Raw genomic sequence first — 15,253 nt, forward strand, 5'->3', positions numbered from 1 at the left:
CTTATCCACATTTTTGAAGGAAAGTTTTGTCTGATAAGGAATTCCTGTCAGTTTTTCTTTAAGTATCTTTAATATATCTTACCACTGTTTATTTACCTCCAAGGTTTCTGATGAGAAATTGTCACTTAGTCTTTTTGAGTGTATTTTATATGTGATGAATTGCTTTTCTTCTTTTGCTTTTAGAACCCTCTATCTCTTGGGTTTGACATGCTGAATAGTAGGGGTCTTTGAGTAGAACTGTTAGGATTTAGCTTATTTAGGGTGTGTTGTCCTTCTTGGCTATTGATATTTATATCTTTCATAAGGATTAGGAAGTTTTGGGTCATTATTTCCTAAATTTTCTTTTGTCCTTTTTCCCTTCTCTTCTCCTTCCAGGACACCCATAGTGCATTTTGTGTTTTGCACCGTCATTCAATTCCCTGAGACCCTGTTCAATGTTTCCATTCTTTTCTCTCTCTTTGCTCTTTTATCTTTTCAAGTTCAGATGCCCTATACTCCAATTTGCTGGTTCATTTCTCAGCCAATTCAAATTTGCTTTTATATGTCTCTAATATATTTTTAAATCTCATCCAATTTGATTTTATTCCCATAAACTCTGTTAGTTTTTTTGTTTGCTAGATTTCAAATTCTTCTTTATGCTCACCCAATGTCTTTTTGTTTTGTTTTGTTTTGTCTTTATTTATTTTTTAATGTTACATTCCAAAAGTAAGAGGTCCCCATATACCCCCCACCCCTCTCACACCACCCCTTCCCCCCATAACAAAAACCTCTTCCATCATCATGAGACATTCATTGCATTTGGTGAATACATCTCTGAGCACCACTGCACCTCATGGTCAATGGTCCACATCATAGCCCACACTCTCTCACAGTCCACCCAGTGGGCCACAGGAGGACATATAATGTCCGGTAACTGTCTCTGCAGCACCAACCAGGACAACTCCAAGTCCTGAAAATGTCCCCACATCACATCTCTTTTTCCCACTCCCTACCCCCAGTGGCCACCATGGCCACTTTCTCCACACCAATGCCACATTTTCTTCGATTACTAATGACAATAGTTTATGAATAGAATATCATTAAGTCCACTCTAATCCATACTCTATTCTTCTATCCTGTGGACCTTAGAATGGTGTATCCACTCCACATCTATATCAAGAGGGGGTTTAGATTCCACAAGGATTCTGGATGCAATTCTCCTGCTTTCAGTTGTAGGCACTCTTGGCTCCCTGGTGTGGTGGTTGACCTTCTTCACTTCCATGTTGGCTGAGTGGGGTAAGTCCAATAAACCAGAGTGTAGGGGTTGCAAGTCTATTGAGGCTCAGGGCCTGGCTATCACATGGTCAGTCCAGAGATTCAGGTCCCTTGGGTATACACTAAACCCCAGCACCAACTACAGTACCAGTAAAAGTAACAGGAGAGACTTGTGGACAAAGATCACATATGAGTCCTGCTCCATCACACAGAAACACAAACTCCAAAGTATGGCCAACTGACATGGCACTGAACTCCATCTGCCATGACCATAGAACCTGTGGGTCTCTGTAGCCCTCAGAAGTACCAATACCTGGGTTTGTATCTACTATATCTGTCTCTGGGACTCTGCTGAGTTATGCATAAGGGCAACCCCTCTGATAACCTCCTGGCTCTTTTTGGAGACTCATAGCCAAATAAACTCATTTGTCCTTTCAATTTCCCCCTTTTATTCAGGTCAAAAAGCATTTTTAACTCCTGGTATTATATGTAGACTGAAATATTCTGCTGGTCTGAGTTGACCCTTTTATTCAAGGTAATTTTCTAGTTACATCATCAGCTGGTACTTGGTAGTAATCCCTCGGCACTAGGGAGGCTCATCCCCGGGAGTAATGTCCCATGCTGGGGGGAAAGCAACACATTTACATGCTGAGTTCGGCTTCGAGACTGGCCATTTGTTCCTTTTACTGGGTTGTATCTTCCTGTTTCTTAGTTTGGCTTGCAATTTTTTGCTAATATCTATTTATCTGGTTATCTTCATGAATTTACTTTGTCTGTTTCTCTCTCGCCAAGGATTTTATTGTTGTTTTGCTTTGATTTAGAGCTCTTCTTCTCTTCTTTGGCACTTGGTTCAGTTTATTCTGGGTATTTAGAAAGTGCCCTTTTTTAACTGATCAAAACTGGATCAGGGACACTCTAAAGGGGCAAAGACCATTTCAAAGAGTCATTTCCTCTGTGGTGGCCTCTCTCCTTCTCCTCAGTTTGTTCCTTTCTGTATAGTATACTGTGCTTCCCGGTCCTCTCGAGTCTAAGCACTGCTGTCTCATTTTCTCTTGCCCTCATTTTTACCCACCTACACCACTAAGTCTCTTTCCCAGGTCACCTTTGCCACCTATCTCTGTACTCAGCAAGGACTCCCTCATTTGCCACCCATGTCACTTACCCTAAGGCCTGACAATTCTACACACCCAACAAGGACCTCCTTGTCTGTTGCCATGAGTTCCTGTCACTTCTCTTATGCCTAGCAATCCTGCTTCTCTATGTACCACTTCTGAAGTATGGTGCATCCTGCCACTCCTTCCTCTACCATCTTGGATTTCCATAAATATCTTTATCTATCTTTCTGTTATATTTATTTTTGAACACAAATCACAATGTCTTTTACTATACATTGACTTTCTCTTAGTGTTAGGGAAGGAAGGCATGACTTCAGATTTTACCATGCTTATATCTTACTGAAGTTTTATAATCTTTTATATGAAAGGAAGTAGTTAGTGGTTGCCATACTAATTGCTACACATCATCATTCAAGAACCATGCTATTTTCTAGAGAATTTCCCACACTATGAGTGCTACGTATCTGAGATAGAAGCTAAAGACTCTTTCCCACCCTCCATTGGCTCTAGGTTCTGCAAAACATGTATCCTCATATGTTTATATTGGCAGAATTGCTGGAGCAAAATACCACATATTTTGATTCATTGAAATAACAAAGGTTATAATGTTTAAGTGTTTTACTCTAGACTTCCAAAATGAATTCTATTAGGCCATGCTCTCTCTGAAGTCTGTAGCATTCTTGTAGTGGTTGGATGGCAATCATTCTCTGCCTCTGTCATGTGGCAATCTGACCATTCCTGTTTCTTCTCTTCCTCCTGCTCAGTCATCTGTGTCTTTGTCAGGAATTTTTCTGCCTATAAGATCTTCATTAATATTGGATTAAGACCTACCCTGTGCACTATTACTTCATCCTAATAAGATTTTCAAAGGTCCTATTTAAAAATAAGTGCACACCCACAGGAAAGGAGTAAGGACTTGAGCATATCTTTGTTGAGGACATGATTCAATCTACCGCATCTTACAAAATGTTGCTCAGAAGAGAGCAGTGTGAAGTATAGGGCCCAGGCAAGATCCAGTTCTCATTATAGTGGAAGGCAAGGAGTCTGGCTTTCTGGAGACATGTAGTGGAGATTCTGTCATCCACTGTGCAGGTTCTTGAGCACTCTGTGCTTACATACTGAGTGCCAACTCTTTTCCAAGACTGTGCTAGGAAAATGCAAAGGGGACTTCTGTGTAGTCTCTGCTGGAGTCATCCTGTGGTGTGGTTTATGCATTGATCTTGACTGCATATCCTTCAAACCCAACTTTATGGCTTTAACAGAGATCTATTAATAGACTTATTTTCTCCTAAAAGAAGTTTACGTGTTTCTATGACTGGCTGAATTTTAATCACTATCTTGGTCTGTAATCAGAAAGGTCTAGTGTTACAATTGGCAACTCCACAAGAATCTCATATTATGGTGGAGAGACAAATCTGCAAATGGAAGAGAAATGTTGCTACTAGAAAGGAGGAAGGAATGCTGGACAAGGTAACCAAGTCCCCACTTAAAATGTCCCTTATTTTAAATCAAGTGGGAGAATTATCTGCAAAACATGAAGGTTAGGCTGGCTTGGAGGTTTCCTCAGGACTTATCAAACCTTATGTGTGGAGTGTGTACTCTTTTCCAAGCACTGCATTATGTCAGATAATTGTGTATAATGTAGTCATAGCAGCTTTTAGCACCTCATGCAATGATACAAATAATTAGCTAGGTAACTACAGTGCAGACTGATAAGTTTTATATTAATGAAAATATAGGTTGCTCTGGGAAAACACAAATGGGGCACTCAATACTGATTTTGAGGTCAGGAAAAACTTTTTAAAGGTGAAATAATTCAGGATTTGAAGGCAAACAGGAATGAATTTCTGCTCAAAAACTGCCTATGTTTATTTAGGGATGTTGTTTAGTCACTTTAAGCTTTTATTTAATGTTATGAAAAATGGAGTAACAATAATATTTCTTCATAGTTGTCATATTAAAATGAGATAGCACATACAGAGTACATGGCTTGTTACATGGTAGGCATTCAACATATATTTGGATTTTTAAAATTCATTTTCTTCAATTTTTCTGAATGAATGTGGTGGAGCAAGCTGTGTTTAAGTGAAAAGATATTGCAGGATGCACATGGACTCAAATATATCACATCATCTTCTGAACTATTGAATGAAAGAATTACATTGACTAGAGAGTAGTCTATAGATGAATAGAGCCTTGTTAAAAATCTGGATTTTTGCCTAAAAGCAAGGGTAAACTAAGGAGGTTAAAGACGTGGTCAGGTTGTGTTTTGATAGATCACTTTGTACTATATGGCTACTAGAAGGGTATATGTTTATCATGTTGATGCACAAATCTGGATAAGAGATGATTTGATGTTCAACTGAATTTAAGTGGTAGTATGGGACAAGAGGGCTGACAAATGTGAGAGATGTTCGGGAGTTTAAAGTGGCAGGATATAGTAACTTTATAAAATGTGGGCAAGAATTAGGTGAGCAAGTAAGTAAGGTCTTCTGGCTTGAGAAACTGACTAAATTATGGAGCCACTCATTAATATAGAAAAACCTGGCAGACACTTTGGAGGAAAAAGCTATTCTCTATATACAAAGAAAAGAAATGAACATATTGAATATGGCAGTGCCTAATTACCCAGTAGACTTTGGATGATTCTGAAACTGTAGACATATCTGATCTTTGTAGATAGATTGGGGATCATCCATATGCAGATGGTAATTGATGAGAAATCATGAGGTCATCCAGGGAAAAATTTGAAAAATAAAGAGAAAGTAGTGTTTGCGGTAGTATTTTACTGTATTTCCTAGCTGCTAAAACAAATACTGTACAACGAGTTGGCTTAACAACAGGAATTTATTGGCTTACAGTTTCAAGGACTAGAAGGCTTGCTTCCTCCTAGGGTCAGTTGGTACTTTCTGGTTGACCTACAATCTTTGGAGCTCATTGCCTATTCTGTCACATGGCAATGCATATTGAGGCATCCTCTTTTTCTCTCCCAGCTTCTGTCGACTTTCAGCTTTTGGCTGCTCCCTTTGGCTTCTTTCCTTCAGTGTGATTTCCCTTGTTTATAAGAATTTCAGCCATATTGGATTAGGGCCCACCCTTATTCGGTTTGGTCAAATCTTAACTAATAATATCAACAAAGGTGCTATTTACAAATGGGTTCACACTGTCAGTACATGAGCTTGGAAGTGAGCATGCTTTTCTGTGGGAGAAATGATTCAGTCCTCAATAATCAATCCTCCAGACCCCAAAAACACATGTTCTTCTCATATTCAAAATACATTTCATTGTATCACAGTATACAAAAATCCTTAAATCCTTTCAGAAAGAATGTTAAGGGGGAATGGACAAGACTCAAATGGTTGAGTCCCTGTGGTTCACATGCGAGGTCCTGGGTTCAGTTCCTGGTGCCTCCAAAAAACAAAACAAAACAAAAAACCCCACAAACAAATAGTTAATAAACAAATGAAAAAACCAACTCAGGGAGCCCATGTGGTTCTGTGGTTGAGCACTGACTTCCTACTTACAAGGGTCCCAGGTTCAATCCCAAGCCCTGGTACAAAAAACAACAACAACAACAACAACAAAAAAGAGAATGCCAAGTACAGTCTCATAAAAGCAGTTTTTGGTATGATCTACCCTGGGGCATATTTCCTCTGTCTGATGGAGCTGTGAAACCTAGTTCCATTGAAACTTGCTTCTCTTGACTCCTGTGTACCTTTTAATTTCTCCCTTATGGAATGGGAATATTTATCCTATGCCTGTCCCACAAGGGGACTTCCAGCTTCTTGCTGTTCCCATGGTTTCTCCCCTTCTATGTCTGATGTTTCTTGCTTATATGAACTTCATCCATTTTGGATTTAGGTCTACCCTCACTCAGTTTATAATAATATCTTCAAACATCCTATTTACAAGTGGTTCACACACCCAGAGCCAGAGGTTAAGATCTGAATATTCTTTTTGTGGGGTACATAATTCAATGATTCAATCCCCAACAGACAAAGAAGAACCAGGCAATTCACACATCGGTATAATCATTCCAAATAATGGGCACTCATTGGCGGAACACAACAATGAGAAAAGGATAACAGCTTCCTGTTCAATCTGAGAATGATATCTGAAAAGCTTATTGTTTAAAACTTAATTGTCAGAAGTTTACTATGATAATATTGGCATCAGTGTTATATTAATATTACATGAAAGAAACTAAATTTCTAGCCAGAGGCTATTAGGAGGAAAGAAGTTGATTTTCACATTGGAATGTACAGTACCTTATTGTAAATGAGAGCAGAAACTTAGAATTGAATTGAAATGACATTGACATGAATATACCCCTATCAACTGGGGTTATATCTGAACTCCCAAACTCTTTTACAATTTGCAAAGGGGCTGTTATTGCAAATGTTATTTTTTCCAATAAAGAGACAGCTCATTAGATCTCATTACTAGTCAGCAGCTGTCGCAGAATATAGATTTCCAACTTGGAGCAATACATCTTTTCACAAATGCTTTCACTGAAAATGTGGAAAAGATCTATTTCATCGTTAACCTCCAGTGACATTCTACATGGCTGCACTTACACCTTTGGCTCTTCTGCAGAGCATTTCATAGTTTAGTAACTTTAAGTTGAATAATTCAAGTTTTTTCTAAATGTAATGCCTGCATCTTAGAAAATCTAAAATGATATTGAAAAGATTTTTCCACCCCAACCAGTAATGTGTTATTCTGAGATTTGGATAAAATCAATAAATCAACAAAAATGTTTTCAGCACATTTATGAAAAAAGATGAATTCTAATCTAATTTTCCCTATACTCAAAGAGCTTACATTTTACTTGAGTAAATGAAATACCAACAGTATAAATTTGTCTGTGTATTTTGAGTTAAATAATGTTTGGAAGCAAGTATTTAAGATAGATCATAAAAATATGTGATCTTTTAGTCACATAACAAATATGCAAGTTCTCAGAGAAGAAATAAATCATTGTGGATATAAAAAGCAGACAAGGTTTCCAAGAGGTAAGAATACAGCTTTATGTTGGATATTTTGAGGTGTATGTGTGTGTGTGTATATGTGTGTGTGTTTGAGTGGGGTATGGGAGTGGCACATTTGCAGGTGGTGTTAGAAGCTGGTAAAATGGGAAGAGAATTCAGGTCAGATCAATATAATAAGTAAAAGAGGAGAAATAACATAGAAAAGAGTGTGTTTGAAGAATAGTGTGTATTTCAATAGCATGCTTTAGAAACAAATTCTGCTAAAGTGAGAATTAGGTGTTGCAGTTGGAAAGATAATGTGAGGTCAAGCTACAGATTACTTTAAATGTCAAGCAAGAGGGTTGGATGCTACTTCTAAAGCATGGAGAATCTGGTTTATTCAAAGGAAACCCTAAATTCAGAGAACAGTAATCCAGAAGATGAAAATTTCATCTAGGGCTGAGGGGACAGAAAAAAAAAAATCAGTTTTGAAAATAGAAGACAATAGGTATTTGAAAGTCATGATCATATATGTCAAAAAAAATGTATAAGACCTTTTCTATAAATCCATAATTACATTATAGAAATATAAGATAGATTATTTCAAAGATAATTTCAAAGATTAATAGGTATTATATAAAAGATCATATTTACAGATGAGCAGTCAATACTCTACAACAAACATTATCCTCTCTGACTACAAAATTCTATGTAGACAAATATTTCTACGGTTGGCTTTTACTTAACTTGATACAGAAAAGGTCTATTCTTTTTATATTACTTAAAAATGACTATAATTTCCTTAATTTGTTGAAAAATATTTATTCAACAATATTTGTAGTTGACTGTGCTACGTTTCTTCGCTTTCTTTCTAAAATTTGGGTAATTTTATCCATTAGAAAGTAATGTCTGGTATGAGCTTCCCTGGCACCAAGGAATTATTACCAAGTGCCAAATAGCAATGCATTTGAAAAAAGACCTTGACTAAATGGGGAAAATATTAAATACAAATGAGTTTTTATGACTAAGAGATTTCAAAGTGAGTTAGGAGGTCATTCCAAAGGTTACACTTATGCATGTCTTAGGAAGATCTCACTGACTGCTGCAGTAAACAGTGCCTCAAGCGAGGGGGTTCCTGAGGACTCTAAAAACTTCAGGGCAGGGCAGACAATCCCAGGATTTCAGCACCTGTCAGTGGGCCTTACCTTGGAATATAGGCTAACCTATCCACTTATTTATAATTTTCCTACACATGGTTCTTATCCCCTTTTATTTGAACCCATAATTAACACTATATCCATATATATTGTGTCTAAGAGACATATCTTTCAGCTGTTCATTTGCGCATATGCCCACTGAGCCCTGAACCTCAGCAGAGTTGCAGCCAACACCTACTCTCTAGTTCATCGGACTCACCTGGGGCAACTAACAAAAGGATGGTGATGGATCATGCCCATTCCAAAAACAAAGAGTATCTACAACTGCAAGCAAGACAGTTCCACCCACTGTCCCATGGGATCTAAGACCCCTCTCAGTCAGAAGCAGAGTGGGCATCACCATTCCAAAATCCTCAAGTTTGAAGAATGAACAAACATAAGGGATAATGAAACTATGAACCAAAGTAGACTTATTTTTATTCAAGTAATGGAAGAACATGTAACATTGATATAATGGCAGTGGTCACCAGAAGTTGTGAAGGGAGGGAATGGGAAGATAAGCATAACGTAGGGCATTTTTGGGACATTGGAATTACTCTGCATGACATTGCAATGATGGATATAGGCCATCATACATTTTTTCAAAACCTATAAAATTGTGTGATACAAAGTGTGAGTCATAATATAAACTATAGACTATGGTTAGTAGCAAGACTTCAATATGTGTTCATCAATTGTAACAAATGTATGACACTAATGAAAGATACTGTTAATGGAAAAAGTGTGGGAGGAGGAGGGGTAGTGTATATGGGAATCCCCTATATTTTCGATGTAACATTTATGAAATCTAAGCCTTCTTTAAAAATAAAAAAAAAGATTTAAAAAACTACAAAAAGGGAAATTAACTTCTGGAATGAAAATCTATTTTCCCCAAGAGGGTATGAAGATATATATACAAAAAAAGATTATAACCTATTCCACAAGCTAAGTTTGATAGCTATTCCTATCACATTTCTCTGGGAAAATTAACTATAAAGTAGATGGAATTGTATTGAGAAGAGTTCTCTCACATGTTGTTTCAAATTACTAAGAGAATTCTCCTTATGAAATATAGGATTTCAAAAATTAATATGCTATAAATCATAGTTAGTGGCAATACTCTGAAAATGTTCTTTCATAATCTGTAAGAAATGTTCCACAGCAACATAAGGTGTTGGTGGAGGAGTATTGTATGGGAATTATGCATACTATGCACAATTGTTTTGTAAGCTCATAACTTCTCTAATAAAAATATATGTTGGGAGAGGATGGCTCAAGGAGTTGAGCACCCATCTCCCACATGGAGATCCTGGGTTTGGTTCCCAGTGCCTCCTGAAAAAACAAATGACGAGCAAAACAAGCGAGGGAACCAACTCAAAGAAGCCAATGTGGCTCAGGGGTTGAGCATCAGCTTTCCATGTACTATACCCCAGGTTCAATCCTGGCCCACAGGACCTCAAAATATATACATGTATATTTTAAAAAATTAAGCATAATGACATTTCTTGCTTCACTCCTTTTACTGAGTCCCCTAAAAGACAGCCACCTATATGATAGCTGCTTCTTTTTCAGGTGTCCATCAAGAGCATTTTTCACTTAGTTTTGCAACACCCATAAAACAATGCATAGAGTTTGTATTTGTTGGGTATGTGGTAGAGTTGGTGGCATAAAGAAAAGGTAGGGAGGGAAGAGTTGGATCTGGTGATTTAAATACATACATGGTAGGATTTTCAATAAATTCCATTGAATTTTACTGAAATTAATTGAAATAGGCTGGCAGAAATATTAATCATACTATTGTATATAAATTGTGGACTTAAAGAAGTAAAGAATCCAAAAGTATACAAATTAGTCAACCTAATTATTATCATGACTTTTTGAGTAACTTAATTATGAAAAAAAATCAAAGCACCAGTCTTTTCATTAAGGATTAATGAGAAAATATGTAGACCAAGATTATAAATATCTAGATAGAATTTCTTTAATTGGATTTAGATACATTGCAATAAACTTTATTTTTTTAAATTTTCTCAGCTAATCTTTAATTAATGTAGACAAAGGTAAGACTATCTGTAGGATAAGTATCTCTCTATTCTAAGAGTTCAATATGATGTGTTTTATAAATCCTGGGGAACAACTAGTACTTAATTCCACCTAATGAAATTGGTGGTCCTAAATGTATTTCAAAGTATCTTTCAATATAGCTGTCTTCAATCCTGAGATTTTCAAAAGCAAAGCTGTTAATTTCATTCTGTTATTTATATAATTCTACAAAGTTGTTTAGACACCTAAAGTTATATTTTGGGGAATACCATTCAATATATGAAAATCATTGTATTCACTGAAAGTTTTAAATTTGAAAATAATAAAGACAAACATAAAATATTGATATTGGTATTAAAATTTCTCTAAATCTAGTCAATAATTTAAGAACTCATCACTGAAACTAGCATTTAAAAAGTTGCAGTCAGATCACAAAGAAAAGAAGTCAATGTATATTTATCAATTGGACTTCTCTTTTCGCTTTGAAAAAGGTCTATTAGCTTAGTTGGTGATATATTTTCCTACTGGTATCTTCCATAAATTAATGAAGTAAATTAGATCATTGCAAGTGGATTGATTAAGAGTTTGTTACAATTTTCTTTGAGTTTAAACTTTCAATTTCTGAAATACTGTTTTGGCTTACTAAATCATCCACATCATTATGATTAGAAGCAGGTATACCAGCATGGTATATAACGACCTGAACTTTTGATATCTGTTACTTGAAACAAAACTAGCCATTTATTTTCATTTGAAGGGCTGTGTTGTTTTTTGGGCCATGAATAATGTATATTTTATTCCTAAGGCAAAGTTATTTACCTGTTGGAAATCACATGAAAGTCAACCTCTTCATATGCATACCCTGATTGGAAATTATTTAATGACTTTTTACTAGTGTTTAGCCAAACTGAGAAACTGAGAAAATTGTATGTAATCTGTTATTCCCTATTGTTTTTAGGAATTTTGTATAACAGGGAAATAAGATAAATATCATGCTTTAATATTCTTGCTTTCTAACTTTTATATCATGCCAAGCTACAAAACTAGCTGAAAGTAGATAGCCATAATATTGTGTCATCTTTCCATTCTTTTATTTTTTGTTAAAAAAGGAAATATTAGCATTTAGCGTATGGGCATTTTTTTTTCAGTCAGAGATAAGACAATTACAGAGCTAAATAGAAATCTTAATCTCATGTCTGTATTTGTATTCAGAAGTACTTGAAACTGTACTGTGCATTTACACAGAGGTTTGTTTTCACCTGCTGCAGTATTGAACATGCAGTTAAGTAAGGCTCTAGATTCTTAAAAGTTTATTCTAAATTGTATCAAGTATACAACTGATCAATTGATGGATTACAAAGAGTGCCAGCCTTGAAAATTTGTGATGGAAAGAAATATTGTTTGCCTAAATAGGTCTTCAGAGTCTTCATTTTTCGTTTCTTTTTCCTTCAGACATTGGACAAATGGGTTTCAAAGATCCTCAGTTTCTGCTTGTGGTGGTTTGAAATATATTCTTAAACCTAAACTATTCCTGAGGGTGTGAACCCATTGTAAGTAGGCCTTTTTGAGACAGCCACTTCAGTTAAATCTTGTGGGTTAGCGTCTTAACCCTATTAAAGGAGTTCTATATAAATGAAACGAAATTCAGACCAAGTGAGAGAATGCCAGAGAGTATAACCAGAAGGTAAACATAATTGGAACCCAGAAGAAAAGGGAGAGACCAGAAGACATTACCATGTGACAAGCTAAGGACCAAGGATCACCAGCAGCCAGGCCCAGAATGCCACAATCTTGAGAGAGAAAGCATAGCCTTGATGACGCCTTGAGTTGGAAATTTAATTTTATAGCTATGATAACAATTCATTTTCTATGCATAGGTGACATTTTCAAAATCTGTGAGTTTATCTATGTTTTCCTCTTTTAAAAGGAAATGAGTGTTTAATATTTGAAATATGACCTCAATCAAATTACTTATTATTTCTGAACTCAAAACCAAAACTGAAAAAAATTCCCATTATTTAGACCAAACCATTTCATGGTTTTCCACTTTTGCATAGATATTAACTAAATTTCAGGTTTAAATATCATAAAAAGTAGTAAGTAATATCAAATATCCAAAGTAGGGAATTCTTGAGAGTGTAAGTACATCTATAGAGAATGATTTATAGAGGAAACAAGTAAACATCCAAAATAGTCATTTTATCACTGTAATCTTAAGGAATACTATCACACACAAAAAATGTTCTCCCGCCCTATACTTACTCAAAAGAGCCTCTCTCTTAAATGTAAAGCATAGAATAAAATGTAAGAAAGGTCAGTTGCCAGAAAAAAAAGGAGAGCATGTTAGTTATAACCCTCCACCAAAAACCCTGCGTAAAAGTCCATGGTCCTGGGACTTTTAACTCGGGAATATTTTTTAATGGAATATGGCTTGCAAGCATTCATAATTTAGCATACCCATATCTCTCAATAGGCTGTGAGCTTCTTAAGGACAGGAGCTCTACAAACTGTTTACTAGCACTTATTACTCAAGTATGAGTAATGGAGTATGGAAACTTATGCTCTGAAGAGCAGAATCAACCATGACTTGCACTTTCTATGTTCACAAGTGCAATTTGGAAAGAATTGGTGGAGCTCTTCAGGCCTCACAGCCCTTTTCAGGTGGTACCTGATTTGCTTCTACAGGTCAATTTCCCCGAGAAAATTTGAATTTTTTTCATTCTTTTAAGATTAAAAAAATAGGTTAAAATTTGGAGTCACTGTGATTACAAATACATATTCATAAACTAGAAATTTAAATTCTATTTGACATTAAAATTGAAGTTATTAAGACTAGAACACCTTAAGATCATCTATTTCTTAAAGACAAAATGAAACAAAGTTACTGTTTGAAGAAATATTAAAATTTAATAGCTATGGTAACAGTCATTCATTTTGCTTGCATAAGTACCATTTTTTAAAATCTGAGTTTACAAGTTTCCCTCTTTTAAAAGGAAATGAGTGTTTAATATTTGAAATATGTCCTCAATCAATATAGTAAATATTTAAATAACACCTTTAAACATATGGTTCTCCAAACTACTGTCATCTCAAAGATCTTGCCTGTCTGTAATCTCTTTTAATTTCTTTTAAACATCTATTAAATGTTTCACCTTGAATTCTGTATGGTTACTTCAATCTTAACATCTTAATTTCATTTCCCTCCAAATTTGATTTCTTATTCATAATTCTCCCACTAGCATTATTATTCTCTTAGATATTCAAGGCTCAAATTTGAGGTTAACTTTATTTTCCCTAATTTCATGTCCAGCATCTGACAAATTCTCCTTCTACCTTGGATTCTCTCCACAACTTACTCATCCTTAAATAACAAGTCAAATTTTATCTCCTCTGTGAAATTTCTTCTCAGCCACTGCCCACATGACTTTATTTTCTATCATGATTTCTTACAATTCAAAGGATTTATACAAGAGAAAATGTTTAGAAGTCCATTTCAGGTTTATCTCCAGAAGGTATATGGAAAAAAACAGGAGATAAAAAATGGTGTTGGTCTTGTATTAATGGTTAAGTAAGAGAATAAAAGATAATCATGCATTATAAAAGTATATCTTTAATAGTTAATATATTTTAATTTTAGAAAATGAATGGAATAAAATGTATAAGAATTGTATATATAGCATTCTTCGAACTATAGTTATGTGTACTTCCCATAATTTACCATACATTCAGGATTTTTAAAAATTAGCACTGTCATCAGTGGCTATTGGCTTGATTTCCTGAAACACTTTTACTTGAGGAAATTTGAATTTATCTCTTAGATTTAAAAAACTTTAAAAATTATAGCCTGTTTTATTATGAATGAATAATTTGGAATTTGGTGTTTAAATTAGATTTACATTTATTTTTTTAATTATTTCATATTTTATTAGTGATACATCCCCAAAATCTCAACTAGTTTTTATTATTTTATGAACATAGAGCATTTATGTTCCTAGTTTCTACTGAAAATAATAATGTAAAAAATCGTAGTTTTCATTTCGAGTAAGTAAAAAAAATTTGACATTAAAATTGAAGTTATTAAGACTAGAACACCTTAAATCTAAAGGTTAGACATTCTGAGCTTTCATTTATCAAATATTATAATACATGAGTTCTTATTTGGAAACTAAACTAGTCCCGGATATCATTAAATTCCCTTTAAAAATGTTTTTGTCATGTCATGGGCCTCCCAGAGCCATCCAACTTGTATACTAATTATTTTTTTCTTGGCTACATGCTGTTTTAATTACATTCATTATTTCTGTCATTCTGCAAAATCTTATGCATGGAAGTATTGGTGGCTGGGTGCATAGCCATTGCTTTTTCCCTGCTGTGCTAATGGCTTAAGTCCAAGCTGAGGTGCAAATGAAATGAGTTTAGAAGGCTAAATTTGGCCCCCTGTTAATTTGCTTCACAAACCTGCTACCTATTTTTTTTTTTGTCATAAACTGGCTCAATTACAAATCTATGTTTATAAAGAATGCAAAAGTTGAAAAAATTGGTTAACTCTTATCCATAGTGATTATCAATGATGTTGTCAGCAGGAAGCCCAAGGGGCAGGGAATACTGGGAGTGGGGAATTAATTCAAGTGCATTGGGATTCTTATTAGAAATTCAATAAATTATAACAAGGAGA

The sequence above is a fragment of the Dasypus novemcinctus genome, chromosome 11, assembly GCF_030445035.2.
Source record: "Dasypus novemcinctus isolate mDasNov1 chromosome 11, mDasNov1.1.hap2, whole genome shotgun sequence".
In the NCBI taxonomy this organism is placed as follows: domain Eukaryota; kingdom Metazoa; phylum Chordata; class Mammalia; order Cingulata; family Dasypodidae; genus Dasypus; species Dasypus novemcinctus.